The sequence below is a fragment of the Asterias amurensis genome, chromosome 3 (assembly GCF_032118995.1).
Source record: "Asterias amurensis chromosome 3, ASM3211899v1".
Classification (NCBI taxonomy): domain Eukaryota; kingdom Metazoa; phylum Echinodermata; class Asteroidea; order Forcipulatida; family Asteriidae; genus Asterias; species Asterias amurensis.
In genome coordinates, this window is record NC_092650.1 from 18209851 (window position 1) to 18235977 (window position 26127).

Consider the following 26127-nt stretch of genomic DNA (forward strand, 5'->3'; position numbering starts at 1 on the left):
TGGTATACAAACTCTGACTAGTCAGTTTAAGGGTATTACAAACTCTTCCGAGAAAAATGTGTGTTTTGTTTTGAAACTCTGCTCGATATTTAGAACAGTGTACTCTGCTTGTCTTCAGAAGTTAAAAGCAAAGTTTACAGCTCCAAACATTGAGACCATACTGGTTTTTTTCACAAGTTTTTTTTTACTATCACCAGCTCTCTATTGCATTTTACCAAGTTAGTTGTTATGCTAAACAATTATTTTGAGTAATTACCAATAGTGGCCACTGCCTCGGGGTACAAAGTCTTGTAGGAGAAATGTTACTTTTGTTTTGAAACTCTGCTTGGATGTTTCAAAGTATATATTTATACTCTGCTTGTCTTCAGTACGCAAAGTATACAGCTACAAACATTGAGACCACACTGGTTATTCTCATATCAGAACCATACACTTCTCCCCAAACAGTATTTATACATGGTTGTACTTCCATATTTACCACTATAGTTTTTCTAATGATCCAAGCAATGCACAGATTCAAACATCACTTGACAAAAGTTCTGCCGCCTTCTGAACAAATTCTGCTCAGCCAAAACTAGATTTGTAACCACAAATGGGAGTTATGTACAACATGACAATTATCTTCAGACATGAACATATTTAGACAAAAGAGTACAGCTAGTCTGAACAGAAGAACAATAACTGAACTCATTTCACAGTTCATTCACCGCTTCAAAACTGGAAGGAGAGTTGACGAAGAACACCCGCCAGCCAATAAGTTTTGATGCCGGCTCAAACTACGTATACAATCCATCGACTTTATCGATACAGGGGTTCCTGAATGCCAATCCCAGCAGTTGTTCAACACTCCGTTTCACACAAAAAACACAGTCCTGCAGACCAGCCAGTAATTTAAAACTTGACATTGCATTGACAGACCGAAGCAGCCCTGTTCTATTTTTTTTTGTCTTCTACTTTGCAGCCATGTTCTTGATGTAGGGTAAAAAGAAAAAGTACTTGAGAAGATCAGAGGAATGTTGCTCCAGGTTTTTTATTTTTTATTTTCTTCAAATAGCAGTCAGGATGGCACAGCAGCCAGTCACTTATTAAAGCTGTGATAAACCCTTGGTGTTCAGATGGGGAAGTATTTATTTACAGTGTTCTATTAATAAACAGATCCTCAAAATAACCAGAAGGAAATTTTCAACTGTAAAAGGTACTCAAGATTTTAAGATGACATGGAATGGAAGTACATGTTTTGACAGTAAAAACTTTTTTTGTGCATCTTGGATAAAAAACATAGGTTTTTTTACCGTAACACATCGGTGCAAATGGTAATTATTTAAAAACCAGGGACTTCAAACACAGAAATTATGGGAAAGACTGAAGAAAATCAACAATTATTGCCCTACATGAGGCCCTCCAGTAATCAAAACCTCCAAAATGCAAACACACGGAATATAGCTCCCAAAATTCCAGAGGCATAATTTCCGAGTCTCAAAGATTTTCTCGGGGAGAGAGAGAGAGAGCCGCAAGTCTCAAGTTCCTTGACCTTAGCCTTGATCTCTGGCACCCATTCCACACCTTGATCTATTTACCAAATATGGCCACTTGGGAGGTGGAGCATAAAAGGGGGAACGGCGCTGCTGCTTGTGGAAATCGATTCATGGACGCAAGAGTCAGTGCATTTACAAGTGGTCCGTGTGAGAACATTTTAAAATGCTTTCCTAAATATTCTGGCCGGGTCGATTTGCTTATGGATTCAAAGAGAGGGATGGGGTGGATTAAAAAAAAAAAAAAAAAAGTACAGGTTTTTATATTGCGTATTATTTGTTTTCTTTTGATTTGTTTTGCTTTAGCTACTGGCTTTTTTTTTTTTTTTTTGGGGGGGGGGAGGGTGGGGGTTCAAGACTTGTTAGTGATGTTTATGATTACCATGGTCAGGGGTTTGTATCCCGCCCGAGTATTATGCCTGTGATTTGTTTTCACAGAGCTCGGGAAAGTACCAAGTATACAGCGCTAACACACATAAGTGTATACGGGTATAATTAATGTTCTTTATCCCCGATGCAAATTTCCATCTACATGTATTTTTGTTTTAGAATTTCTTAGATTTTTTTTAAAACTTTGTTTTGTATTACTATTTCGTATGAAAACCAAACAAAAAAAGGAGTTTTTCTTCCATATCCTTTCAACCACCCTGGTTGAGGATAACTTTTAACTTTGGTTATCCAATTTCACTGCAATAAATGGGTCTCTGGAAACTGATTCGCACTGGAAAATTTACTAATCAAATTTTGACCCTAATCTAACCCATTCCCTCCCCCAAGCTGTTTGTACTCCCCAGTGAGTTATTTTTTAACATATTTTTTTCTGATGTTTTTCAGTTTTCCTTATGACGGATATTTACAAACAGAAAAAAAGCAGGGCAGGTTGCAGGTTACTGATAACATTGAGTTGGGTTTTTAAATGAGGTGTTTGACCTACCAAGTTAACCCCGACATGGAATTAAGGCATGTGAGGTAAAAACTATTTTGGAAAAATTTTGCACTAGCATTTCCTGTTTGGAACACCGATTCTAGCTAATAGACCGGACACTTGAACATTTCTTATAAATGTACTGAACTCTGATTCCAGCTGCACATTTCAAATGTGCCATGTTTGTTTGAGTAAGTGTATGTCTAAAGATCGGAGTACACTCTTGGTAATCCTGGCCAAGGTGATATTGGCATTTATTTATTTAGTTATTTCATTGGTTCAAACAGACTATTTGTATACTGTTTATTTGTTGGTTTTTGTTTTGAGAAATGGCCGAGTAAAATATAATAGTAATAGTAGATGAAAACCTAGACGAAAACCTGTTACAAAATTATCAAATCTGGCAAAGCTAGCTAAGAATAGTTCAATGAGACAAAGCGACCATAACACAACACCTTGAAGGATATAAACGGTGTGGTGTGCAAATTTAATTGCTGCTAAACCATGCCAGAAATACTGCGTCATGAACCCCTTCTGTTTGTGATAAATGCACTGGGTCTTTTTACGTACACTAAACAACACACAGGACCAACGGTTTCGCATCAATCAGACGAATGAGCAATAGTGATTAAGACGGGGACTCAAATCCACACTCAGAAAAACAGAGCTTGGGTCTGGAGCGCTAGACCACTCTGCCACAGCAAGCCATACATATAGACCAAAAACACTTAATATTTCCTCTAAAGGTACTGAGAACTCTGACTCTAACTGATGCATCAAAACACTTCTAGGAAATCATTGGCAACAAATGTAGTTCATCCTTATTGAAGGATTGTTCTGTGTTTTTTACGGAAACGGTGCTTTGGCGATGTCACAGGGGATGTCAAAACCCATCCCTTCCATTTTAAAGGCAGTGGACACAATTGGTAATTACTCAAAATATTAATTAGCATAAAACCTTACTTGGTAATGAGTAATGGGGAAAGGTTGATAGTATAAAACATTGTGAGAAGTGGCTCCCTCTGAAGTAATGTAGTTTTCAAGAAAGAAGTAATTTTCCACGAATTTGATTTCGAGACCTCAGATTTTGAATTTGAGGTCTCGAAATCAAGCATCTGAAAGCACACAACTTCATGTGACAAGATTTTTGTCTTCCATTACTATCTCGCAACTTCGATGACCGATTGAGCTCAAATTTCCACAGGTATGTTATTTTATGCATATATGTTGAGATACACCAACTGTGAAGGCTAGTCTTTGGCAATAACCAATAGTGTCCAGTGTCTTTAAAGATATTCAGGGGGGAAAATTAGGATAAAGGAAAATCAGCACCCAGTGGACAGAGCCCTGACCTTTTGGGCTCTTCCCTGCACTAATGTATGATTTTTTTGTACAAAAGCTTTTCTGTGATATCACCTAACATCACAACTCCTGATTTGGGCTGTCAACCCAAATCAACTGTCACCAGGGGTACGTTTTACCACCTTTACTCCTAGGGGCTCAAAACCCAGAAGGATGCAGGCTTAGGTATCATCCAAATGTACTATTCCCAATTTTAAGAGAGTCTTGCAAGATCAATAGAATCCACACGCAGCTTGGGTGGGACTTGAACCATTGACCTCCAGCATTCTAGAGCAGACAGGGAGAGTGAAATCATGTTTGACAAATTGGCCATTTAGGAGGTTTTTCACCAAACATCCTTGGGCTATCTACACGTAGGTTCAACAAACAAAAACCTTGCGCCCCACCCCCTCTAGTCTCTCCTTCCGTCATTCAGAAATGATAAGCTCCTCTAGACTATACTGACACTGCATTTTTTGCATGCTTCGTTTGTTTATGATTCTACGTCTCTTTTTCCTCCTTCTTACTAAACTCTAGGGCATGCCTAGAGACAATTCATCCAAGGTTTATTTCTCACTTCTTTTAAAACGGTGGAATTTTGTCGCGAGATGATATAAACTATTCGCATGGCTCGCATTTCTCACTAATTACTAGTTTTCTTTCCGGTGGACAGGTTTATCACAGCTAACTATTTTTTGAGTAGTGTTTGTTTCTGTCTAATTACAGTACATATTAGTGTTGTTTCATAGGTACACCATTTCAATTTGTCGAATTACATTATCAGCATACTAAAGGAAAAGCATTCCTTATGTCTTTATTATTTAAAATTACCTTTTCCGACAGCAGGCACCTACTGAAACAAAAAACTTGTTTACTAAATTGCAAATAAATGAAATTTCAAGCCAAAGTGGAGTTAGATGGAGTAAAGTGTCTAAAAAGAAATCAAATATACATGTATCTTTTTATAAAATAGGGAGACCACCAACAAGGGGGCTAGAAAGCCATGTTGGGCTAGCAACAACACACATACCCCAAGGCAGTGGGTTCAATCCCAGCTCTCGCAAATTTGTCTATGTAGAACCCCAAAGTTTAACTAAAACTGCAGCACAAAGAACATTCTTCCCCGTGTGAAAGAAACAGCTTTATAATATCTTATCTCTCCAAATTTACTCAAGTGCATAAAACGCATCACTATATACGCATGCATAAAATTACTCTTGAATAAGTACCAATGGAACGATTTTTTCGCTCTATAATTCCTTGATGCATGTTATATTTTTGTCCCCGCTCTGCGTCATGCGAGCCTGCAGGCCAACGACCACAACACGATCTGGTTATTATTGGAATTAAACCCTTTCCATTCACTCTCAGTGCCTTTGTCCGGATTAGAATTGCATAGGAAATTACTTGAATGGTGCAATTCACAAACAGTTCTCCATGCTCTAGGTTAATATATAGCAGAGAATGGTTATTGAGAAGGGTGAACTTGCAGGGGGAAAGAACACAGAAGGTTCTGGACTTGGGCTCAAATTTGAAGAGTAAAGGTGAAGGCTAGTAGAGAATTTAGGTCAAACTGGGCAACAATTATAAAGCATACCATTGCGTATGGAAAAGGGGTGCAAAAAGTTGCAAAACATCACCCCATATAAAACGGAGGGAAAAACAATGTTCCGACTCTCATATTGGTCTTCAAAAGAAAATCAGAAGAATTTTAAAAACTGATCAGCTGAAAGATTATGCACTCATATTTAGCTCTTAGTGAAGCTACAACAAGACTGTGATAACCCCTTATGTTTCATAATTTTTATGTTTAAGATTATATATATATAAAAACAGACCATTGTTGAAGGAGTCAACACCATAACTGCTGGAAGTTATTTGAACACAGAGATAAAAAACAATTTGGAGGTTGATTATAGAATCTTATCAGCTGCATTAGGGAGGAGCATCAAATAGTCTTAACTAATAGCTAAGAGCGCTCATCAGTTTTTTTGAAGTACGCTTTATTCCGAACTGTGATGCACCATCATGCAACTTATAATCTTTTTATCTTTAGATTCCAAAATGCCGGATTATGGTGTCACCTTCGAAAAGAAGACCACCAGAAAATGATAAAAGAATTTTCATGAGAACTGCGAAGGCTTGTGGAAGTTTGTTGACCGAACAGCTGATAAATACATCATGTGCTGCTTATTTCACACTGATTAACTCTGCTTCGTTTGAAATGTTGTTGCTATTTTGACATTTAATGTGCTGATAATATAAATGACCTGGCTACTACACTTTAAAGGCAGTGGACACTATTGGTAATAACTCAAAATAATTAATAGCATAAAACCTTACTTGGTAACGTGTAAGAGGTTGATAGTATAAAACATGGTGAGAAACAGCTCCCTCTGAAGTATCAATGTATTTTTCGAGAAAGAAGGAATTTTCCACGGATTTGATTTTGAGACCTCAGAATTAGAATTTAAGGTCTCGAAATCAAGCAACTGAAAGCACACAACTTTGTGTGAAAAGGGTGTTTTTTCTTTCATAGTTATCTCGCAACTTCGACGACCAGTTGAGCTCAAATTTTCAAGGTTTGTTATTTTACGTTGAGATACACCAAGTGAGAAAACTAGTCTTTACAATCACCAGTATTGTCCAGTGTCTTTACACAGGACCGAATTTCGTGGAGCTGCTTAATGGCTGATTTTCCACCAGATAATTGTTTTCTCTCAAGTTTTATATCTATGTATTTTAGTGTTTTGAGACCTTGTGAGTTGAATTTATACGTTTCCAGATGACAATTCATTTCGAAGCAGTATGATTTTAGTATTGAATCTGTAGCTAAAAGACTGAGATTCCAATTGAAGGGCCCACATATCTGTCCACGGACTCTACACTACAGTTACAGACAAATAAGGAATCGGGAATTGGTCTTCAAAATTACATTATGTACAATTGTTCCACATCATACATCTGCACTGTCCGAGTTATGCTCAATGATAACTGATCATAAGATATCATGGCTGGAAGAGTTGCCTTTAAATTTCATATTTTACACACCATTTGTTATTACAGATGTTCATGCTGTTGTTGTCAGTCTTCTGGCTGCAGCTTGTGTATGTGTGGCTCCGTAGAGCACAGCATGGCGGTAATTGTTGGCTGTGGAACTGCCATTGCCATGAAAGGGAATGTACGTATACATGTACATGCACTCGAACCTATGAAAGGGCTTGCATTCCAACCTGGTTGGACAAGTCATCGGGAGTAACTACACATTTCCATTTGGGTTGGGAGAAGGTTGGGGAGAATTGAGAGAGAATTTCAGAGTCTCTACACTTTACCGAGACATTTTTTTATACACTATAAATATTAAAACCGTACCAATAAAAAAATTCTGGGATCCCACTACTGAGCTCAATCCTAGCACAGGGCCCAGTTTCATAAGGCCTGTAAGCACAACAATTTGCTGAGCATGAAATTTCTTCTTTCATAAAAACATGATTACCAACCAAATTTCCACAGGTTTTTCAGGATAAGCAAGCAACAGCTGAACACCAGTAACAAGCAATGTGCAACAATTGGAAATTTAGTCGGGTAATCCTGTTTTCATCAAGGAAGAAAATTTCATGCTAAGCAAATGTTTGTGCTTACAGGCTTTATGAAATTGGACCCTGATGATTTCAAATGATTAATTGCACGAATAAGTCGACCACAAACACATGTCCATCACTTGTTTTCCTAGTTCCCTGACAAGAAGAAAAAACTGCCAAGTAGAAAAGTCTCAATAAAAATGTGTACTTATTGTGACCTTCACAAAATAAAGTGCATCAACAAGGCCGTTGTAAATAGGCCGTCTCATTTCTCATGCATAGTAGCAACTGCCCAATAAACCCCAGTATATCAGAAGTTTGACCATTGAATTCCTGTAAATGGTCTGCTGGCCCGAGTTCCCCATTCTTCCACACCCAGAACCTTCCAGTTGTTACAATTCAGAAGGTACGCAGACTCTGTGTATCAACAGAAATACAAAAACTACAGGTTTGGGCACAATGTGGACTATGTCTATCTTTCACCCTTCAGTGACTGCTTTACTTTGTTCAAGAAAATTGGAAGGCTCAAGGAGGTTTTAAGAAAATCCTGAAATCAGGACAATTCTGCAGAGAAATAACTTTTCATCCCTATTGATCTTCTTAAGATTTTAATCACTGAAAAAAACACACCTCAAAATCTATCTCGGCCAAATCTATCTCGGCCCTTACGTACACGTTTAAGTCTCCTCCACGATCATCATTTTGTTGTTTTGATCGCCTTAAATCATTAAATCTAAACACAATAAACTGAGAACTATGTTGGACAGAATTCCCCCAGAGATTGAAGCGTGCCAAACAAAATGGCAAACAAACTCAGAAAAAACCTCAAAATCTATCATGCTCTTTTGCATGTTAAATCTCGTCCACGATCATCACTTTGTTTTGATCGCCTTATATCATTAAATCTACACACAGTAAACTAAGAACTATATATTGGACCGACTCCCCCAGAGAAATGAAGCATGCCAAACAAACGGCTTAATGAATATGCATCAGTTTCGGCTCTTAGGAATGCATGGCTCTTAGGAATGCATGGTAACGCGCTGTCGAATGAGTTTTGGCCAAGATGTGCAGGCATGTGACCAGACTCCTTGGGTTTTTCTTTTTCTGGCATGCAAATTCTTTATCTTGTCTTGGCAGGTAACCAGGTTTGCTGGGTTTTTTTTCTCTCTATCTTTTTTTTCATAACATGCAACTTCTTCTATCTCATCTTGGCTTTTTTGGGAGCATGTTGACCTTTTTCCGCCTTGATTGAAAGTGCAGGTGAGCGTCATCACACCTACAGTCACGGTCGGTAGTGGCAACGAGAGCGTAGCAAAACCGAGAGCTACACGGTGTGATTGAACAGCATGATGGCAGACGATGTTACCTCTCTCTGCACTCTTAAAAATGTCACAGGCCTCGCATATAAAATGAACCAGTTGAAAAGCTTCTTCTAGTTTACACACGGTATTCAGGTATATATTTTTTTCAAAGGTACATGTAAATATTCCTCGTTCGTGGCAGGCAGCATAAATGAAAGTTAATGGCTTTTCCGTAGCCTTTTAGGCATCTTGTCAGATTTTTAAAATGCAATCGGAAAGGGAAAAAAACTATGTTGCAACCTAGTTTACATTTATTTGAATCAGTAACACTCAGCATAGTTCTGTAGTCCATTTATATTTGATAGGAAGTTTTATAGGAAATTATACATGGCCCTTTCAAAGGGTACTCAAAACCTTGCATTTAAATTACATTCAGGAATTTCAAAGTCACAATACTGCAACTGAGAGTTGCCTTTTAACTATTTTCAAAGTTGGAGGTATGCAAGCAGGCAGCAGGCAAACAGAACACAGCCTAGGTGAGCAAACCAGAAGTGAAAAGAAGATGAGAAGGGAGTCTTCATTTTACTGCAATGAGGGAACCGTACATTTCTACTGGCACATCAAGGGCAGCAAGGCAATGACTTGAGCATCAAGGCAACGACTAGGGTCATGAAGGCAATGACCAGAGGAATTTGCTCTCACGGTGAAGCAACAAAGTAATCAAATAATGTGAGAGCAGAAATTTGAAGTGTTTCTTTAGATGTCTTGTACAAACTCAATTGTAAAAATACAAAAACGTTTTCACAACCCCACATAAAATGCATTCTCATTTGTTGAAGAGGGTCACCGAGCCAAGATGTGAGCAAATACACCTGAATATCATCGGTAACCACCCCAGCTGATCGTAATAATAGACATCGGTAAACAAATATGTATAACATTGAAGTCCAATAAAAGAGCTACACTCACCTTCCCATATGGTTGATCCATTACACTTGACTCATGGACTTTTAAAAATAATCAAACCAGTCAATTTAAATACCAAAGAAACTGAACTTTAAACAGAAATATTTGTACACTACAGACTCACTTACCACACTTTTTAGCGTATTTCAAAAACTAGAGCTGTGTTTCTATTTCTCCCTCGAGATCCTGATGCGACGTGAGAAGACAAACTTTGAGGATGTCCACCAGCAATCCTTTATAGGGAATGAAAGTACCAGACATTCACAAGTTGTTGTCGGTGAAGGAGACAAAATCAAGCAAAGGGGACCCTTAAATGTTTGAGTGGATGTTACGACAGTGACATGGTTAGAGCATGCAGTAGTTTTAAAAGACCAACAGTCCTCTATGAACTCCTTTATCTGGTTACACTATGTTGACATATTGATAATTTAGGCGATCTATATGGGACCAATATGACCAAAGTCCTGACTTAATCACAAGGGCGGAGTGAACCACCTCTCTCATTGTTAATCACTGGTTGTGTAAACACTGATTGGTCAGATCTTGCTAAGACTTGGGTACTTTTTCAAAATGTCCATAGATTTACATTAAACTTACAGGGTTTGAAGATAATGAGAGTGGAAAGCTTCCCTTCAAATATTACTTACTGAGGTGCTGTAATTTTTGAGAAATGAGTAAAACAATATCATGAAAATTGAAAATGTAAATGATTAAAATAATTTTCGTCTCATGAGACAAAAATTATTTTCATGACATTTACTCATTTCCCAAAAAACTACAGCACCTCAGCACGTAATATTTTCAGGGAAGCTTTCTACTATCATTATCTTCAAACTGTGTAAGTTTAGTGTAAATCTGTGGACATTGTGTTTTTTGTCCTACAAAAGTTACATAGACCCTTTAAAGGGAAAAGTGAAGATTGTTTTTAGGAAGAGTCAATTAATTCCCATCCTCTTAAAGTTTTTTTTTTTATTTCAATAAAAACAGCTTGTGACCAAACTGCAAAATTTTCATCGATTTTAGTGGTTTTATTTTGCAAACATTTGTATCGGGATATGAATTGCGACAATCTCAACAAGTACTGGTGATTTGTGTGATTTGTATTTGATAATTCTCAATGGCCAATAAAGACATAAAAATGGATTTCTTTTTGTCTCCAACCTTTCACTCCATGTTAAACACAATTAATAGATGAATTGCACATTATACAATATGCAAAAAACAGCATTAACACAACTAAAACTCAATCTCCCAGATTTGCAAACAGACTGTTTTCTTTGTTTTATTTTCACAAGGAACACACTGTGTTATTTGAAAGCAATCTGAATGCAAATGTAGCCACAAATTACTTAACCACAAATGCTACGAGACATTAAATATTGATTTCATACATTAATTTTATTCATTGGAAACTAATATTTTCTTTTTAGAGTTTTATGTACACTGCAACAGTGATATCAAGGCAGATTTGTGAATGGAGGAAAAACAAAAACAATGTGAAATGTCAAATAAAAGTTATTATGTGCAAGAAAAAGTTATTTTTGTAGTATAGTGAAAAGCATGCATGAAGAATAGTACATCAGTCAATGGGAGACTTTGGAACGCTAGGTGGCAGCAGACTTACCAGGTAAATTTTCTTTGTTTACGTAGTTCTGAGCATGCGCACATTACCGAGAACAGTTTTTTTTTTACCTGGTACGTCTGCTGTTTGGGGGGGGGGGGTTGTGTTTATACCCCTGTGTAAGATCTTTAAAATAATAAGTTGAAGTATTTAAAGCCATTGAACCCTTTCGGTAAACAGTGTTGTCCAAGGCCCACACTTTGTGTACCACAACTTCTATATCAAATCACAAACCTGTGAAAATTTAGGCTCAATCGGTCATAGGAGTCGGGAGAAAACAACGGAAAAACCCACCCTTGTTTCCGCGCGTTTCGCCGTGTCATGACATGTGTTTAAAATAAATCTTTTTTTTTTTTTTTTTGAACCGAAAGGGTCCAATGGCTTTAATGTGCCTTTCAATTCTACTTGAGTAATTCTATAAAGAAGTTTACTAAAATACCCATAAAGAAATAACTCTTCATGTCCGAGCACTTGTTCCAATCGACTCAAACTCATGAAAAACGAGGTCATGAAGTTTTTTGTAAATTGTAATTTTTGTATTTATTTATCTGGTTATTTATTTAATTCTGGTCCAGTACACATTTTGAGCCACAAGCCCTATTTATGGTCTTGTGAATCCCACCCCTCCCCTCCCCTCTAAGTTCAAGCCTGAATTTACATTAATATCGCCTTCATGTGACCAAAATTTTGATCTTTATCCTATTCATCTGTTTATAATATCGAGGACTCGGGAAAAAAAGATTGACAAAATATGAAGACCACCGACAAAGGGCTAGATAGCTCAGTTGGTAGAGGGCCCGCATGTTACTCCAGAGGTCACAGGTTCATTGGTCCCAGTTGGGTCAGGTTTTCATTGTTCAACCCAAAAATATATACAGAAAGACATCAAAATTACAGTTCGAATGCAACTCCATTAGACAAACTGTTGAGGGGACTGAAGAGTTTTGCAATTGCATAAAAAAAGAGGGAAGGACAGTTTGTTTTGATCTTGTTAACAATAAATATTAATACAAAGACAAAACAACCCAGTGCTTAGAAAAATAATCACCTGACATAACAGACAAGGGTATACCCTTGAAGAAAAGTGCAAAATTACGTGTAATAAATACGTGTACAGTCTGCTGATTACATCTCATTTTATTGGGACAAGCTGCTCCTTTTATTACATTGCACACGTGTAATCTCAGTTTTACTGTCAATTTAATGCCCTAAAAAACAAAACTGATGTTCACGCAATGATAAAATGATAGAATGTGTAGAACTCAAAATCAAACTAAAATCCCAGAAACTACGCAACCAAGCTGAAAATTTGTAGGATACAAGTCTGGGGTTTCGTTTTTCATTCTTGTGATTGGCCTGGAGCTAAGATTGATCCGAAGTGTGAATCAATATTAATTGCAAAGCAAAGTGTGATGTCACAATACAAATCAATAGTGTTCTGTTTCAATTCCGTCAACAGTTTACATTTGTTCTAGGTGACATTTTGTTGTTTCTTATAGTGTCATATTTTTTCGGTAATATTGTATGTTGTACTGCTTGTTGAAACCTTGGCCGAATAAATAATAATAATAATAATAATAACAACAACGATAATGGCAGTAACCGCAGGCCTGGAATTTCATCTTTGAAACGGCAAGACCATTTTCATTTTGCAGGGCATTTTTTTTCAATTCTAAAAACGTAAAGTCAATGGGAAACTTTTGAGAAGGGGCACCAAGGCTAAGACTTGGGGCAATGAAGGCCATGGACTCTGTGGTCTGCGTGTAAACTCCAGGCCAGTAACTGATTAACATCTCACATGTCTTAAGATGGATCTCAGTTCTTTAAGAAATCGAGCCCTGAAATTTCTTTCAAGGGCAAGGCCACTTTGGACACTTAGGACATTGGCATTGAATCTGGTACCATGTGCTATGGTGCATCTTGCAATAAGGTTTTAGTACAACAGTTTCAGAGATATTTCAGAGATATTTATAACAACATTCAATATAATAGGGACAAAGTTTCCATAACTAGGAAGATTTTCAAATGTGTTCATCAGAACGCAGAAATATTTTTTTATTTTTAGGGAACTTTCTGCAGAAATAGAAAGATTTGGAAGCTCCGATTCCAGACTTCCATTTTGTGTGTATAGGCTCACTGTATGAGGTCTAGAAAGGAAGCCAAAGTCTCAGGCTTCGTGTAGCAATTCATTTTAAAATGTTCTATAATTGGAGCTTATTTATCAACGCCTGAAGGGATCAGTCCCATTTCAAATGAAGCTTTTAATACAGTAAGCCATGCACGCTAATGTTCAATTCTTAACACGTTCTCATGTCCATTACACTGCACACAATTGTGAATCACACTACAGGGCCATGCACTATCTACACAAACTCTAAGGGACCTTTAAGAATAGTCAATGTTTCAAACTATTTTTTTTTGAATTTTTTTTTTTAAATTATTTTGACCCACACACTTATCCCCAATTTTTAAATAATTATTGAATGGCTTCATAGTATAACCTATACTGAAGAACAAACTAATATTTCAAATGAATCAGATTATTTCAGATCATGTCAAAGGTCTTCCATTATACATGTATGACATTAGTTGTTTCCAGTATTTTGTCCTGGCTTAGACAAACAACTTTGTAGTTTAGTCAGAAATTATGACAATTTTGCCAGCTTAAGCCAGCTTTGAATTTTGTCTTCTTCTTTTTCTTGTATTAATATTATACATGTGTATACTATACTATATGTATGTGTATACTATATACATGTATTGTACGTATTTATTAATAAATAATTATTCAATTTTCAGTTATTTCTTTTGACCTACCCGACCCCAATTTCAAATTGTTTTGTAATCATTGACTATTCTTACATGTCCTTAAAACTACATGCATCAAAACATTAATTCACTCTGCACAACATGCAAACTTGGCCTCAAGTCCCACTACACAGAATAATGTGCCTGGAATGAAAAAAAGAATGCTTTTCATTATCGAAGGTGTTGACTGAAGACATAGAGAGAATAAATAGTGCCTCTTACCAAGGCACCCTGGCAAGGCACTTCCAGATCAACTTACGTTCACTCTCTGAAAGTCTTAACGCGTTTTCAGACCCCCTTTGGATAGCACCAAGTTCAACTGCAGGGCACCAATTTCAGTAGCGGATCAGTCCACGATTGTCCAAACTCTTTTAAAATGTTCCTCTCTCTCTCTCAGTGTGTCTGGGTGTTGATTGTTCAAGGGGAATTAGTCGTCTTTTAGGATGAAAGTCCAAATCAGGCGTCGGTACGGCCTGATCGTCCTGGTTTCCAACCGAGGTATACCCCCTCGTCAATTCCGGCCGGATCCCGTCTTTTGCTCATTCTAAAGGTGACCAGGTTCCAAAGACTTCGGTTTGGACCTACAGTCTATAGTCAGTCAAAGAGATAACTGCCATGTAAATATCTGGAAAAAGTGCTTAGCTTGCAAATTAGATCCTCAGACAGCACAACAACATAAACACCAGTGATTCAACCTTACCTGTTCACCAAGTTTGTTTTTTGTCGCACCCTTGAGTTTTTTTTTATCCCGGCACACTGTACAGAAATCTGTTGTCGTCTTAAGGGTGCCCTTTGACCTCTGACAGCTGGTTTCTGTAGGCAAGGAAAACAGGTAGCGTTTAGTAAAGTGGCTGATGGCACAAAAAGCTTCTGTGTATAAACATGTGTACCCAAAAATGCAGGGCTTTATCGGAGGAAATCCATTTTCCCAACTGAGGTAGGACAAGGATCAACAGCAGCTGTGTGTTCACAATTTGTGAGCTGTGTGAAAATAAATTGTTGAACATGATTGTGAAGCTTCCGCAGTTAATAGATCTTTCTCAGGATGAAGCCACAATGTGTTCCCTTCAATGTAATCTACGTGGCTACTGGCGGCTTTGGCTATAGCTGTTGCTAAGGGTGTTGCTCTAGTGCAGCCTATGGCCCTTTTCAAAACCATGGCTTCAGCTTTGGATTCGGCTCAAAACTCTATTCTCTCGTCTGAAGCCCTGAGCGCGTATACCCCAAGCACGTGCAATGTCAAAACAACCGGTGGGGCCAAGCTAGCCTGAGCCGAATCCAAAGCCATCGTTTCGAAAAGGGCCTTTGGCTCAATGCATGATGACACAGGGATCCAGCTGAAGCCAAAGCCAGTAATTCAGACACCTCCTAAACCAGAGGCAGGAAGAGAAAATGGTCAGTCCCATTTTTGGTGGATGAGACTCTCTACCTATCATTGCTATTCAGAGAAGGGTACAAGACACAGGCCTGGAAATACAGTTTTTTACATGCAGGCCACAAAGGCCATAGGCTCCACTGCCCCTGGTATTGGCCTTGGTGCCCCTTCAAAAGTTTCCCATCAAATTTAAGATTTTCTAATGGAAGTGCAATTTGCAAAATGGAAATAGCCTTGCCCTTTCAAAGGTAAAATTCCAGGCCTGAAGACATGGATGCAGTCATGATACATTAGTCCAACACCATGGATGAAGAATCTGCGTCAATGAGAATAATAAAGGTTCAGAGACGTAGGTGTTATACGCTGCTTCCAATCCAGCACTAGCGTTGGCGTTTCTTACACAATATCAGAGTTTGTAAATTCTATAATGTATTCTGTATAAACTAAAGTACATTTACCGTACCCTCAATAAAGATCTGCAAGCCACAGTGCTTTAGGCTCTCTGCTGCTGACCGCTGCACGGACTAACACACAGAGATGTGATGTGTCTCCTAAATAACAAGTCTCTTATCTCCTAATAAAACGTCAGCGTTATTATTCGATCACAGATCTGACGGTGCGGCGGCAGACGACAAGAGGCACACGTGCAAACTAAAGCCAGCTAGTACTACTAGGTCATCACGTAGACCATGCTAACATGTACAAACTCCTCCAATATTAACGCCATGGTGACTTTGAAATGCAAAACCCGGCTGGATTATATATGCAGCGGGGAATATATGCAGAGAGGTATTTTTCTTTGTGCTACTGGATGTAACCCTAGATGGTCGAGGATCAACTGCCGGAGCGAGCGTGCCTGGGTTTGCCAGGGGGGAGAGGGGAGGGGAGGGGGGGCTATGTTTCATTTCTTGTATTATTATTATTAGCGCTCACCCCATGACGAAGTGGCTAATGTTTGTGTTATTGGGTTATTCAACCAGAATAAGGCTGCCTGACCATGTGGGACTTAAGCACACTGTGAGAGGTGCCTTTAGTTCTCCCCCATTGTTGTGGAATTGGCTGGGTTTGGTGTCAAATTTTTTTTCAATTCAGTCTGCAAAGTCTGAAGAAATCAGATTATCTGTGTAGTCAACTGCACTGGTTTCTATTGTATGATGCTCACAAATCATGCTGTCGTTGAGTGTTGTAAAAACAGCTTTTAAGTTTACATAATATTCCCCTTTTTTTTAATCCACTTGGAGTGCTTATCATTTCAACACCCTAATTAAGTGGTCAGAAATGTACACAACCCAAATGAACTTGTACTAAAATGTGTTTCAAGTTCCACTTGAGAAGTATGGCTGTAAAAAAAAATTCAAAGCACTCATATCAGGGAAAGTACAAGGCCTGAAATTACATAGAGGCCTTGACACTCATTGCCCCTGATCTTGGCCTTGGTGTGAACACTTTCCCATAGACTTCAACATTTACAATGGAAGTGCCCTTTTCAAAATGAAAATGGCCTTGCCCTCTCAAAGATGAAATTCCAGGCCTGTAGCCCTGAGTATATTATGCCTTCACACATCGATGTAAGTTAATTACACAAGCACGAGTGGAATACGTAAAAAATATAGCACTTTTGCGTCTCACACCCAAAAAGCCAAGCAAACTTGGCCCGTGACATAGACGCAGGTTGTGATATGGGCCGTGCAATATGGGTTTATATAACACTGTTGTTGCTATGGATCGAGCTAGTGAGTCAAGAATTTAAGCCTACTTAAAAATAAAGCCAAATAATGTGTGTTTCAATTTATAGACTCTATCTAGAGACTTGAAACAAGCCACTTTCAAAGATTTATGAGAAAAAAAAGGCGATTTCACTAGCAACCCAAAGAGTCTATAACTAAGTATAAGGGAATTTGATGGGGCACCAAAGTCTCTGTGCACAAACCTTCAAGTGCCTTTTTCTTTTCAGTACATGTAGATGGTATCTAATTTAGGGTACATGGGCTTATCTAGGCAAACTTTTGGTTTCCTAGGGGTTCTGGCGGACCAGGGCTAACCTATAAATTGTACATCTCTGATGCGACATGACAAAAACCAATTACAAGCATGGGCCGTGAAGAGGCAAACTCAAAAACAAAACGATCCCAAGAGTATTGTTGGGCCTCTTCATTGATCACGCCACAACTTGATCAATCCCGTCCCCCGAAAATAACTGAAAAAATATTATCATTGACGTACGAGTCCGGAAGCTCTTCATCCCAACTGTTCAGGGAAAACGACACGGTCATCGACAAAATCTATATGCCCCCCTGCTTACGTATACAGCAACAGAGACCCCCTTGGGATGTGGGGGTTTTGTTTTCCCGAAATTCATGGTAGGGTTATGCAGGGGATAGCGGCTTCCTCTTGCCGCCGCGGTAGGGCTCTGTTTTTAATTCGAAGAGCGAGAGACAAGTTCCTAATTGGAAAAATCTGTGAAGGGGATTCTTTTAAAGATGATGAGTTTATGACCTGAGGTGTTAGGAAAGAGACAGGATTATGTCGATTTTTTGTCTTCTGTTAACAATTAGTATAGCTTGAGTCAAATGAAGGGGTTTGTTTTGTTAACAATTTTCTTTCCCGATGACGACTTGTTTATTAAGAGTCCATGGGTCTATGAAGAGTGAAGACTGATGTTTGCTCTATGTGTTACAGCTTGTTTCTTTTCATTTAAACATGTCATTTAAAAACCTAACTTTACTAAAATTTTATAAAGGTTGACATTGTTTTTTATATTTTTTTTATTTTTATTATTTAAGGAAAAGAGTGAGTAAAAGTAATGTCACAGATGCACAAATACATGTACATACATAGTGTTAAGATATGGTCATTCATTTCAATTTTGCTAAATCACAATGAGAAGTGTAAGTTTTGAGGCAGAATCTTAATGGACTGGCAATGAGGTCACTAGAGCACGCCTATTCCCTCAGGGGACTGTGTGAGTGACCAGAGCAGGCGGGGGGGGGGGGGGGGGGGGGGGGGGGGGGGGGGGGGTGTGGGGGGGGGGGGGGGATAGGCCCCGCTTCTGGTCACTCCTAGGCCCGAGGGGATAGACCTTGCACTAGTGATTGAATCATGACAGTCCTTATGTACTATAACTTACCTCGAAGCAAAATACATTCAATTGTAATATGAAATGACACAAAAGGGCTTTTTAGGAAAAAGTTGAAAAGCACTGCAGAAGTCCAATTGATTCACCTGAGTAAATATCCCCAAAACATCCCCAAAAACACTTCAGGCTTCAACTTCAGGCAAAAATATTTAAATGAAAGTTTTTCCATTATGGCAATTTTTTATGCAAATCAGTAAATATATATTTGTTTCTTAGTAAAACCCTCCATGGTAAAACGTATTATCGTTGCGCACACCATTTAATGCCAAGAAGTGTATCTCTTGTACACAAAATCAAAAACTAGGTCATTTCCTTCCTCTGTGATCTTACTGTACTCACACACACACTAAACCAGGTTGACAACTGGATTTAAAACAATAAGCAGTACACACCAATATAGCACTCTACAGCTCATCTTCATCGCTTTATCACGTACTGTACATCAACGCATGTAAATTTCACTGTAGGTCAGTCACTCAAAGACACCTCACTAGATTTTACGAGCCATATGGGTGGGTATTTAACGCTCATCATATCAATGCATGTTGTGTGATTAAGTGTTCGTTAGATAAAGCAGGCTAATTTTGTTGGGCGTTGGGAAATATTATGGGCTACATGTATGTAAACAACATTATAGTTTCCAGTGTAGATTTACTAAGCAGATACACATTTACATAATTGATAGATCGGCTAAGCTAAGCAGACATCAATGTGTAGATTGGCTTAGCAGATATCACAGATTGCACTTGTACTGTAGATTGGCTATAACCATATTAATTGCATGTGTCGACTGGCTAAGCAGGTGTCAAAAAACATAAAAATACATTGGTTTAATGGATCAATTACAGCATGGAGCAATCAACAATGGTAGATTTGCTATTAAGCAGGAACTGCTGATTTCTGCTTAGCAGAAATATTCAAGCAATATTTGTTTGCTATTACTTGGGAAAGCTGTTGTGTAGGCTGCTTATTTTTAAGAGTGATTACAAAACGTACAGTGCATGTGATACACAATGCACCTTTCTCTTTATAAAATGGAGTACCGGTAACACTGGGTTTCTGAGACTGCAAATGGTCCCCCCTGCCACTTTTTACTCAGCAGTTCGTCATTAAAGTGTTTCATTGTGAGAAGTTCACCAGCAGTTCACTGTAGAAGGTCACGTAGGACATAGCCTTCATGGGCATACTCACCAGGAGCCAGTTTCATAAAGTCTGTAAACACCTCTGCTTACCAAACTTCCCTTCAAAGGTTTGATCTACAGTACATGTATCCATGGAGATTCCTCCATGATGTATCATAACCAAAAGAGTTGTACTTTCAGAAAAAAATGCATGCTAACTTGCTGGCAGATTTTGTACACAACACATGCCTGGAGTAACACATCATTGGTGCCCTGGACATTCTGCTTTAAAGCAAGCAGTCCATAGAAAGTGACCTTACATTGTACTTGCCCAGGACTCAAAATTTACACTAGACCGCATGCCTGAGGCCAGAGATTTTAGAACCGTGCCAGTTAAAACTACAAACTGTAAAAAAAACTACAAGTCAAATTGATCAACAAATTACCTTTCTGTTATTTTTTATAACTAAGAATTACTTTTATCTTTCAATGGTGTTGAGAATTGAAACGTGTGAAATATTTACCATTTAAAGGCAGTGGACACTATTGGTAATTGTCAAAGACTAGCCTTCACAGTATCTCAACATATGCATGAAATAACTAACCTGGGAAAATTTGAGCTCAATCGGTCATCAAAGTTGCGAGATAATAGTGAAAGAAAAAAACACCCTTGTCACACGAAGTTGTGTGCGTTTAGATGGTTGATTTCGAGACCTCAAGTTCTAAATCTGAGGTCTCGAAATCAAATTCGTGGAAAATTACTTCTTTCTCGAAAACTATGGCACTTCAGAGGGAGCCGTTTCTCACAATGTTTTATACCATCAACCTCTCCCCATTACTTGTCACCAAGAAAGGTTTTATGCTAATAGTTATTTTGAGTAATTACCAATAGTGTCCACTGCCTTTAAGACAGAATTTATAAGATAAATCCTCCTTTGAGCTTGTTTCAATAAAACATCTCGAATGTGATACACTGTGTAGAAAATTTCTCATATGATTCTGGTCCTAGAACCAACTTTCTGGTCAGTAAAAGTTTTGAAAATTATACAAGCCCATTTACTGGTTCTGATAGTCAGTTGTTTTAAATATCATTTGACCATTCAGCAGACCACTTTTATGGGAGAACGCCAATTGTGGTTGCGCGGGCAAGGAATTTTACTTTACAAAGGGCACTTCCATTGGGAAATCTTTAATTAACAGGGAACTTTTGAACCCCGAGCACCAAGGCCAAGACCGGGCAAGGCCAAGACCGGGCAAGGCCTTTTTCAGTTTGCAAAGGGCACTTCCATCAGGAAATCTTTTTAAAAGTTTACATGTAGGCCTAAAGGGAACTTTGCACCAAGGCTAAGATCGGGGCAAGGCCATTTACTGGTACAGTTTGTAAAGGGCACTTCTAATCCCATTGGAAAAACTTTCAAGTCTATGGGAAACTTTTGACCAGGGACAAGACCAGGGCAAAAGAGGGCATGGAGTAGGTGTACGTGCATTTCCAAGCCTGGCACTGACCTTAGAAGAACAAAGTGCCTGCAGTAAGCAAAGTTTTCTGCTAATTTTTGCAGATCTTATACTCTGAAGGCAATGGGTTCTAGGTCAATCAGGGTTTGCTGTACAGAGGACAACTTCTTTAGCTCTGAATGATGACGGCTTTTAACACAAAGTACCCGCAGGTTTTGTAACGATCGAAAGAAACACAAGCTCAGAGTGTGCAACAAATCCAGGTAAGTAAATCCGCTTTTGAACCCCGGGCTACATGCGTATGTACGTATATAGTACAAATCTTATTCCAAGGTTACTATAATGTGAAGTGGATATATATATGGGTTAATGCTACAGGTGTACAAACAGGCAGCCGTTTGAATGCAATGACCGTAATAATTGGCCGACACCAGGTATCACCTGATGATGCACAAAGGAAATTTAAAATACAATACTGTCACACAGTGGTTAAGTGTGACGTATTATGTGGCGTGTCATAACCGAGCGGTCTGGTTATAGCTGGGCCCTGGCTCTGGTGATGTCAGCGGAGGAGTTCCGGTCCCGGTCTCGACACTTCTGCCCATGGATTTGTAAAAAGTTGGGTAGGTAATTCTGCTCTACCAGGCAGGCTCCCAGTGGATAGTGCCCATGCTTACATCCGTATAGACTGCACGCCTGGAAATACACACACGCTACATGATAGGCCATGGCCTCCGTTGCCCGTGGTCTTTGCCTAGTTGCACCTTCAAAAACGTCCCATTGACTTTTAGATTTTCCAACAGAAGTGCCCTTCCATTGTCATTATTTCTTTTTTAAAAGTCAATGGGGAAACTTTTGAAGGGCACCAAGGCCAAGATCAGGGGCTACAGAGGCCATGACATTGGCATTCATGTCCTGTGTGTAAATTCCAGGCCTGCCGTGCCTGGATCTTACATTTATAAGGTACAGGACTTCCAGGCATCTGTCATGTCTGTATTCTATTTCATAAGATTAATTTGGATTAGACTAATGACCAGGAAGATGAGGCCCCCGTCGACAAGGTTCAAATCGTTGCAAAGCTCCCAACCGGATCCCGTCTCAGAGTAAAACCACTGCCTAGTGAATATTTATGTTTTACAATTATACTCATTGCCAAGATTCCATTAAATAGTTTTTATCAAGGCCAGATGCTTAGCTGCTGACATCTCGTCGCCACCTGAATTTTCTTGTTTCAAATTTTAAACCAGTTTTATGACCTGTATGAACAGCAGGGCCCCAATTAAACACAGCGGGCAATATTTATAAGGATGGAGTAATTGGAAAAAGAAAATATATAATTTTCAACTTTCTACTAAAGGTTGTTGGTAACAACGCTTTAAGCTAGGATTACAACAAAGGCTTTTATGACAAGAAACGGTTGAGTTTACCTCGTGATAAAAAAATAACTTTGAGATTACAACTTTATAAACATTTAGTTGCTCCTTTGAAATCAGTTTAAAACAAGCTTTAGTTCAGGGTCATGACCTCAGGTTACATTTAGTACATAAATTTACCCAGTGAATTTAAATTTATTGGTTCCTTAAAGACAGTGGACACTATTGGTAATTGTCAAAGACCAGTCTTCTCACTTGGTGTATATCAACATATGCATAAAATAACAAACCTTTGAAAATTTGAGCTTGATTGGTTGTCGGAGTTGCGAGATAACTATGAAAGAAAAAAGTACCCTTGTCACACGAACATGTGTGCTTTTAGATGCTTGATTTCGAGACCTCTAAACTTGAGGTATCGAAATCAAATTCGTGGAAAAAGACTTTTTTCTCAAATACTATGGCACTTCAGAGAGAGCCTTTTCTCACAATGTTTTAGACCATCAACCTCTCCCCATTACTCGTCACCAAGAAAGGTTTTATGCTAATAGTTATTTTGAGTAATTACCAATAGTGTCCACTGCCTTTAAAAGAAAGTTTAAACCCAATGGTGGCAGTTTTCCAATGATATTTTCAAAACTTGACCGACTTTTTTTTCTTTTCTTTTTTTCGGGGGGAGGTGGGGGGGGGGGGGATTCTACTACAGGGCTTGTACACGTAGGTACAAATGTAGCTCAAACTTACACTGGACCAGAAACAAGCTCACAACCAGAACAAGCATTTAAGAGAACATACATTTAATTTCATTTATTTTATGGGTAAGAGCACTTCGATACTCAACAAATTCTGAAAAAAAAATTACACAATGACATGGAAGGTAATATTAATTAATATAAAACACCATTTAGTCTTCAGTTACTGGCCATACACTTACATCACTGGCCAAATAGGCCTGTGGTCCAGTAGCCCAGGTTGGACTCCTCGGTTGCGTGCACTGACGTCCTATTATTATTATTATGAAAGTGTTGATCACTGACATTTTGAGCTTAGACGACCACCAACCCTTTGGCTTTTGGAGCAACAGGGGGACACCAATCTCTAAGCTAACTGCCAGTATAACCATAGAGGAAGGAAGAGAAGGAGTTTGAACGAAGGGACTTTAAAAGCCAAACCCGTGGTACCACGGTTGTTTATCGACACCTCGTAATCACCCACATACCTTAAAACACAAACAATGGGCAACGGGACGTCTGTGAGTTTGCACTTGCGCACTTGGTTCTTTACGCAACTTATGGCGTCGTATGTCGTATGGATATAATAAAAAAAAAAAAAACTTTTTTGAGACCTGATAACATTTGTGTACGCTTTCGCCCACCAAATCGAAAAACATATTTGAATACCAACCACCCTCAAAATATGCTATGATATATTCATGAAAACACCACAAACGGTAAATGAAGAAGTCAATTACAACTCACCTTCTACAACTCCGATTTTCATGTGAAAAAAAAAACCCAAAAGAACAGGCAAAAAATATCGCAATCGTTTGTACCATGTGCGCATTCATGAAAGACAAAGAAAACACACTGCGTTTTTCCTGTTTTCACGGCAAACAAGACAGTATGGTTTCCCGTTGAAGCCATACATGGAAGAAACATCTGCAGTGACTACAAGTGTTCTTTGAGACTCTGTGTATGACTCTATAGCCAGCAGTTGCCTTCATTTTATTCAAAATATTTTTTTTATTAAATTTTAGAAATTACCATGGTAACTTGCAAAAAATAAAAAATAAAATAAAATGTGTGAATAATTACTGAATACTGGCTTCCAAATCTGATTTTTGTTATTTTTATTTTTTTTCCCCCTTAATATTTTTAATTAAGCGTATAAATAAACAGCGATAATTGAATCAACAAGCTGATGTTTAAATTTTAATATTAATAATAATATTGATATGAGGGTTAAAAAATAAAAATCTCCAAAAATATTAGAAAATGATATAAGGCACATGGCTTCTTTAGGCTTCTGTATTTTTTTCCAGAATGCTCAGCAAAACATTCAGTCACATGATTTTGATCATCATGAATTGTGAATTGAAATAGTGTTTGATGAAACTTTTTCGATGGGCAAATATTTGTATATGGCCTCAACATTGACATGTTTTTTAACCTTGTAGAAATGCCTCAAATACCAAACATTTTGTATTTTACAAGTGCAAATGACCAGTGGAGCCTTACATGTTTCTAAGTTTTGGTCAAGGTTGCTTGGCACACAATTTTTATCTAGGGACTGTTTACATCGCGCACAGAGAGGTAAAAGATTTGCCACGATTTTAGGGACACCTCGAAAACAGGACCTCCTAGGCCTACGATACATATTAAATTAAATACTTACTTTTATACGAGGAACACGGCCGTACACTGCCACTACCACTACACCAGGCTGTTGTCACCACTACCAGCCGGAGGACCAGAGAAACCGACGACTGTCGTCAAATGTCACTGTTTATCACCATTGGAACCCCGCCACTTGAGAAGAGAAAGAAACACAACTCAACCAGAACCATGTGGTTGTGGATCAGCAATATGGCAATCAGATCAGAGCGTGCAGCGAAATCAACTCTCGCGCCGCTGGAATTGTTTAGCTTTTTCTGCCAAGCAAAATAGCTAGCTTGAGCTACTCTAGCATAGCGGGGAGCTATAGAACTGGAACTGTCTGGATCCAATCCTAAAACTATATTTTATTTGGTTATAAAAATAACAGCACGGCGGGCAGACGGACACATGCGATGGCGCTATGCAACAAGAACAACGTGGATGTACGTGTGTGTGTGAAGGGGGTGGGGGGGGGGGGGGCGTAGGAATGTAAACATGCCAAACATTGTTGGCACAAGAGGGCTCACTTCATCATCATCAGCTTCGTACGTAAAGGAAGAAACATTCGGAAAATGTCACAGGCAAAATCACAATAATATTGGGTTGGCCAGATTATGTTTTTAAAAACATTATTCATGAAACATCGACAATTTAGTCGAAAAACCCATTACACCAGGACAGTGCATGATACGACACTTTCGAAACAGAAAAAAAAAAAAAGTTCACAGATTTACAAATAACTTTATAGGGTTTACAGAAGGTAATGGTGAACTCTATTATTCCATGAAATGCTTTAATTTTTTGAGAAAACATTAAAACAATTATCAATTCTCGATATCGAGAATAACGGATTTATTTTAAATACATGTCATGACACGGCGAAACGTGCGGAAACATTGGTGGGTTTTTACCATTATTTTCTCCCGACTCCGAATTTTCAGAGGTTTGTTACTATAACTTGTGATACACGAAGTGTGGGCCTTTGGACAATACTGTTTACCGAAAGTGTCTAATGGCTTTCATATGCCTAAAGGAAAACGTAACTCGTCAAACTGATGCATAAAAAGCAATTTAGAGTAAATAAAACTTTGGGATATCCATGAATTAAATCGCTGGTGCTCTAACACAATTAGCAAATGTTGGTAATGTGCGTCAGAGCACCAGAGATAAAAAAAACCACTTAGTTTTACTGAGCTCTAACAAAAATAAAATTATAG

The 26127-nt window shown here is 38.4% G+C and overlaps 1 protein-coding gene across 7 annotated transcripts in view; it reads right to left on the reverse strand.

The window, feature by feature from the left end:
• Positions 1-25335, reverse strand: part of LOC139934396 (b(0,+)-type amino acid transporter 1-like) — a 70143-nt gene extending 44808 nt beyond the window's left edge. For 4 of the 7 annotated variants that reach the window (XM_071928607.1, XM_071928614.1, XM_071928610.1 and 1 more), the window contains exons 1-4: positions 24930-25335; positions 14779-14891; positions 14338-14666; positions 9778-9882 (exon numbers count right to left, since the gene is read on the reverse strand). The gene's annotated coding sequence lies outside the window, so the exon portion shown is untranslated. Of the gene's footprint in view, positions 1-9777; positions 9883-14337; positions 14667-14778; positions 14892-15916; positions 16056-24929 lie in introns of those variants that run through there. The other 3 variants (XM_071928608.1, XM_071928609.1, XM_071928611.1) reach the window with 3 other exon arrangements.
• Between the last annotated feature and the right edge of the window lie 792 nt (positions 25336-26127).